Consider the following 6,322-nt stretch of genomic DNA (forward strand, 5'->3'; position numbering starts at 1 on the left):
GTGTTACCTGGGACAGACAGGGTGGGCACCAGGTGGCTTACCTGGGATGCAGAAACTGGACACTAGGGGGATCACCTAAGACAGAGAGGCCAGGCAGTAGGGGGCCACCTGGGATTCAGAGAAGTCATGCACAGAACGTCTAGCTGGGACAGAGAAACTTGGCACCAAGGAATCCACCTGGGATTCAGAGAAGTTAGGCACTAAGGGCTTCAGCTAGGGAGAGAGGCCGGGCACCAGGGGATTCACCTGGGGCGGAGAGTCTGGGCACCAGGAGGCCCCCCTAGGGCAGAGAGGCCCTGCACCATGCAAACCACCTGGGACATCCAACCAGGATACCTGGGGGCCGACCAGTGGAAGAGAGGCCAAGCACCCAGTTTCCACCTGGGGTAGAGGCTGGGCACAAGGGTACCCCCCTGGGGCAGAGAGGCCAGGCACCAGCGTGTCCAGTGGGATCCAGAGAAGCCAGGACCCAAGTTTCTACCTGGGACAGAGAGGTTAGGCACTAAGGGGTTTACCTATGATAGAGATGCCATGCACCACAGCCCAACCTGGGATAGAGAGGCTCGGTCCTACGAGCCCCACCTGGGGCGGAGAGGCTAGACACCAGGGTGCCCACCTAGGGAAAAAAGGCCGGGCACTAGAGGGCCCACCTGAGGCATCTAACTGGGACACCAGGGGCCCCAACTAGGGCAGAGAGGCCAGGCATCAGGGCGGCCACTTGGGACCCAGACAAGTCAGGCACCCAATGTCTACCTGGGTCAGAGAGACTGGGCACCAGGGAACCCATCTGGGATTGACAGAAGCTAGGCACCCAGTGTGTACGTGGGACAGAGAACCCGGGCACCTGGGGATTCTCATTGGACAGAGGGGTCGGGCACAAGGGAGCCCACCTGGGAAGAGAGGCCAGGCACCAGGGGACCCACCTGGGATCCAGAGAAGCAACGCACCCAGTGTCCACCTGGGGTAGAGAGGCCAGGCACAATGGGGCCCACCTTGGATATCAGGGGGCCGACCTGGGGCAGAGAGGCCAGGCACTAGGGTGCCGACTTGGGATCCAGAGAAGCCAGGCACCAAATGTCCACTTGGGACAGATATGCTGGGCACCAGGAAGTTGCTTAGGACAGAGAGGCTGGCACCAGGGAACCCACCTGGGAAAAAGAACCTGGGCACTAGGGAGTTCACCAATGACAGAGTGGCTGGGCACCCAGTGTCCACCAGGTACAGAGAAGCTGGGTTCCAGGAAACCCACCTAGGGCTGAGAGGTCAGACACTAAGGGGTGCACCTAGGAGAGAGATGCTGTGCACTTCTCACCCACATGAGGCAGAGAGGCCTGGCACCACTAACACACCTGGGGCAGAGTGTCCAGGCATCAGGGGCCAGCAGGATCCAGATAAATCAGGCAGAGAGTCTGGGCACTATTAGGTTCACCAGAGGCAGAGAGACTGGGCACCAGGGCCGCCACCAGTGATAGAGAGGTCAGGCACTAGGGAGTTCACCTAGGACAGAGATGCCGGACACCAGGGAGCCCACCTGGGACAGAGAGACTGGGTTCCAGGGTGCACACCTTGGATGCAGAGAACTAGGTATCCAGTGTCCACCTGGGACGCAGAGTCCAGGCACCAGGGAGCCTACCTGGGACAGAGAGGCCGGGCTCCAGCATGCACACCTTGGATGCAGAGAACTAGGTACCCAGTGTCCACCTGGGACAGAGAGTCTGAGCAATAGCGGGTTCATCTGAACCAGAGAGTCCGGTTACTAGGGGTCCTATTTGGGACAGAGAGGTCGGGCACCAGGGGACCCACTTGGGATTGAGAGAAGCTAGGCACCAGGAGGAGCATCCTGGGATATAGCATCAGGGCACCAGTGGGCCCACCTGGCATCCAGGGAAGCCAGGCACACAGTGTCCACGTGGCACAGACAGGGTGGGCACCAGGTGACCCACCTGGGACCGGGATGCTGGACACTAGGGGGATCACCTAGGACAGAGAGGCCAGGCACTAGGGGGCCACCATGGGATTCTGAGAAGTCAAGCACAGAGCATCTACCTGGGACAGAGGGACTGGGCACCAGGGGACCCACCTGGGACAGAGAAGTCAGGCACTAAGGGCTTCTCCTAGGACAGAGATGCCAGGCAACCTAGGCCCACCTGGGAAAGAGAGGCCGGGCACCAGGAGGCCCACCTAGGGCAGAGATGCCGTGCACCATGCGAACCACTTAGGAGATCCACCCGGGACATCTGGGGTCTGATCTGGGGCAGAGAGGCCAGGCACCAGCGTGCCCACTAGGACCCAGAGAAGCCAGTACACCAGTTTCCACCTGGGACAGAGAGGTTAAGCACTAAGTGGTTTATGTAGGACAGAGATGCCGTGAAGCACTGGACAACCTGGGAGAGAGAGGCTGGGCCCGACGGGCCCCACCTGGGGTGAAGAGGCTGGGCACACCAAGGGAAAATAGGCCACGCACTAGGGGGCCCACCTGGGGCATGCAACTGGGGCTCCCGTGGCCCCACTTGGGACATCTAACTAGGACACCAGGGGCCCCAACTTGGACAGAGAGTTTGGGCATCAGGGGGGCCAACTGGGATGTAGACAAGTCAGGCACCCAATGTCTACCTGGGCCAGAGAGGCTGGGCACCAGGGAACCCATCTGGGATTGACAGAAGCTAGGCACCCAGTGTGTACGTGGGACAGAGTGCCCGCGCACCTGGACAGAGGGGTCGGGCACCAGAGAGCCCACCTGGGGAAGAGAGGCTGGGCACCAGGGGGCCCACCTGGGATCCAGAGAAGCAACACACCCAGTGTCCACCTGGGATAGAAGCTGGGCACCAGGGAACCCACCTGGGGCAGAGAGACTGGGCCCTAGGCAGCCCACCTGGGACATCCAACGGGGACACCTGGGTGCCTGCCTGGGGCAGAGAGGCCAGGCATCAGGGTGCCTCCTTGGGATCCAGTGAAGACAGGCACACAGTGTCCACCTAGGATAGAGGCTGGGCACAAGGGAACCCACCTGGGACATCCATACAGGACAAGTGGGGGCCGATCTGGGGCAGAGAGACTAGGCACCAGCATGAACAGTAGAATCCAGAGAAGCCAGGAACCCAGTGTCCACCTGGGACTGAGAGACTGGGCACTAAGGAACCCACCTGGGACAGAGAGGATAGGCACTAAGGGGTTCCTCTAGGACAGAGATGTCAGGTATCACGGGCCAACCTGGGAGAGATAGGCCAGGTCCCATGGGCCCTACCTGTGGTGGAGAGGCTGGGCACTTGGGGCCCACCTTGGGGAGAGAGGCCAGGCACTAGGGGGCCCACCTGGGGCATCCAACCAGGGCATCAGGGGCTCTATCTGGGACATTAACTGGGGCCCCAGGGACTCCAGCTTGGACAGAGAGGTTGGACACCAGGAAACCCATCTGGGAGTGTCAGAATCTAGGTGCCCAGTGTCTACTTGGGAAGAGAGGCCAGGCACCTGGAGGCCCACCTGGGATCCAGAGAAGAGAGGCACCCAGTGTCCACCAAAGATAGAATCTGGGCACCAGGGAATCCAGCTGGGGCAGAGAGACCGGGCACAATGGGGTGCACCTGGATCATAACACCGGGACATTTGGGGACAGGCCTGGGCACAGAGGCTAGGCACTAGGGTGCCCATTTGGGATCAAGAGAAGCCAGGCACCTAGTGTCCACTTGAGATAGAGACACTGGGCATCAGGGAACCGACCTGCGACAGTGAGGCTGGGCACTAGGGGGTTGATTAGGACAGAGATGTTGGCACCAGGGAACCTACCTGGGACAAAGGGGTTGGGAACTAAGGGGTTCACCAATGACAGAGTGGCTCCGTACCCAGTGTCCACCAGGGATAGAGAAGCTGGGATCCAGGGAACCCACCAGGGGCAGAGAGGTCAGGCACTAGGGGGTTCACCTAGCAGAGAGATGTCAAGCACCTCGCGCCCACCTGGGAGGGACCGTCTAGGCACCAGGGAACCTGCCTGGCACAGAGAGGCTAGGCACTAGTGGATTGACCTGAGGCAGCGACTGGGCACCAGGGAATCCACCTGTGACAGAGAGGTCAGGTACTAGGGTGTTCACCTAGGACAGAGATGCGGGCAAACTCGGGTCCACCTGGGACACAGAGGCCAGGCACCAGGGAGCCCACCTGGGACAGAAAGTTTGGGCAGCAGGGTGCCCATCTGGGATCCAGAGAAACTAGGTACACAGTGTCCACCTGGGACAGAAAGGCTGGACACAAAGTGGCCCACCAAGGATAGAGAAACCAGGCACCTCACCTCGGGCAGACAGACTGGGTACCAACAGGCCCAACTGGGACTGAGAACCGGGACAACAGAGAGCCCACCTGGGAGAGAAAGGCCAGGCACCAGCCAGTCCACCTAGGGCAGAGAGGCCGGGCACTGGGGCGCACACATTTGATCTAGAGTAGCCAGGCACTCAGTGTCAACCTGGGACAGACAGGGTGGGCACGAGGTGGCCTACCTGGGACGGAGACGCTGGACAGTAGGGGAATCACCTAAGACAGAGAGGCCTGTCAGTAACAGAGAGGTCAGGCACTAGGGGTTTCACCTAGGACAGAGATGCCGAGCCAGGGATCTCACCTGCAACAGAGAGACCGGGTTCCAGGGTGAACACCTTGGATCCAAAGAAACTAGGTACCCAGTGTCCACCTGGGACACAGAGTCCAGGCACCAGGGAACCCACCTGGGACAGAGAGTTTGGGCACCAGGGAGCCCACATGGGACAGAGAGGTAGGGTTCCAGGGTGATCACCTTGGATCCCGAGAAACTAGGTATCCAGTGTCCACCTGGGACAGACAGGGTGGGCACCATGTGGCCACCTGGGACAGAGATGCTGGACTCAAGGGGGAAAACCTAGAATAGAGAGGCCAGGCACTAGGGGGCCAACTTGGTATCCCGAAAAGCCAGACACCAAATGTCCACCTGGGACCGAGATGCTGGGCACCAGGAAGTTGCTTAGGACAGAGAGGCTGGCACCATGGAACCCACCTGGAACAAAGAGGCTGGGCACAAGGGGGTTCACCAATGACAGAGTGGCCAGGCACCCAGTGTCCACCAGGGACAGAGAAGCTGGACTCCATGAAACCCACCTAGGGCTGAGAGTTGAGGCACTAAGGGGTGCACCTAGGAGAGAGACGCTGGGCATTTCTTGCCCACCTGGGGCAGAGAGGCCTGGCACCAGGGAACCCACCTGGGGCAGAGAGGCCGGGCATCAGGGGGTCCATCTGGGATCCAGATAAATCAGGCAGAGAGTCTGGGCATTAGTAGGTTCACCAGAGGCAGAGAGACTGGGCACCAGGGCCTCCACCAGTGACAGAGAGATCAGGCACTAGGGGATTCACTAGGACAGAGAGGCCAGGCACCAGGGAGCCCACCTGGGAGAGAGAGGCTGGGTTCCAGGGTACATACCTTGGATCCAGAGAAACTAGGTACCCAGTGGCCACCTGGAACACAGAGTCCAGGCATGAGGGAACCCACCTGGGTCAGGGAGTTTTGGCACCAGGGTTCACACCTGGGATCCAGAGAATGTATGTAGCCAGTGTCCACCTGGGATACAGAGGCCATGCACCATGGAACCCACCTGGGACAGAGAGGTCAGGCACCAGGTGACCCACCTGGGATTCAGAGAAGCCAGGCACCAGGGGGAGCCTCCTGAGACATAGAACCAGGGCACCAGTGGGCTGACCTGGGATCCAAGGAAGCCAGGCACCCAGTGTTCACCTAGGACAGAGATGCTGGGCACTAGGGGGATCACCTAGGAGAGAGAGGCCAGGCACCGTCTGCCCACCTAGGAGAAAGAGTCTGGGCACCAGGAAACCTGCCTGGCACAGAGAGGCTAGGCACTAGTGGATTCACCTGAGGCAGCGACAGGGCACCAGGGAATCCACCTGTGACAGGGAGGTCAGGTACTAGGGTGTTCACCTAGGACAGAGATGTGGGCAAACTCGGGTCCACCTGGGACACAAAGGCCAGGCACCATGGAACCCACCTGGGACAGAGAGGCAGGACATAAAGTGGCCCACCAAGGATAGAGAAACCAGGTACCAGGAAGCTCAACTCGGGCAGACAGACTGGGTATCAACAGGCCCAACTGGGACAGAGATCCTGGACAACAGAGAGCCCACCTATGGCAGAGAGGCCGGGCACTAGGGCACACACCTTTGATCCAGAGTAGCAAGCCACTCAGTGTCCACCTGGGACAGAGACGCTGGACACTAGGGGGATCACCTAAGACAGAGAGGCCAGGCACTAGGGGGCCCACCTGGGATTCAGAGAAGTCAGGCACAGAGCGTCTAC

At 60.1% G+C, this 6,322-nt stretch overlaps 1 protein-coding gene across 1 annotated transcript in view; it reads right to left on the bottom strand.

The window, feature by feature from the left end:
* Positions 1-2,153: 2,153 nt before the first annotated feature.
* LOC123522426 (putative GTP-binding protein 6) overlaps positions 2,154-6,322 on the bottom strand; it is a 114,474-nt gene continuing 110,305 nt past the window's right edge. Inside the window, exon 3 of the mRNA XM_045296490.1 lies at positions 2,154-2,317. The gene's annotated coding sequence lies outside the window, so the exon portion shown is untranslated. The remainder of the gene's footprint in view (positions 2,318-6,322) is intronic.

Source organism: Echinops telfairi, unplaced genomic scaffold (genome assembly GCF_000313985.2).
Source record: "Echinops telfairi isolate 266 unplaced genomic scaffold, ASM31398v2 ScPeMD7_7409;HRSCAF=8447, whole genome shotgun sequence".
Lineage (NCBI taxonomy): Eukaryota > Metazoa > Chordata > Mammalia > Afrosoricida > Tenrecidae > Echinops > Echinops telfairi.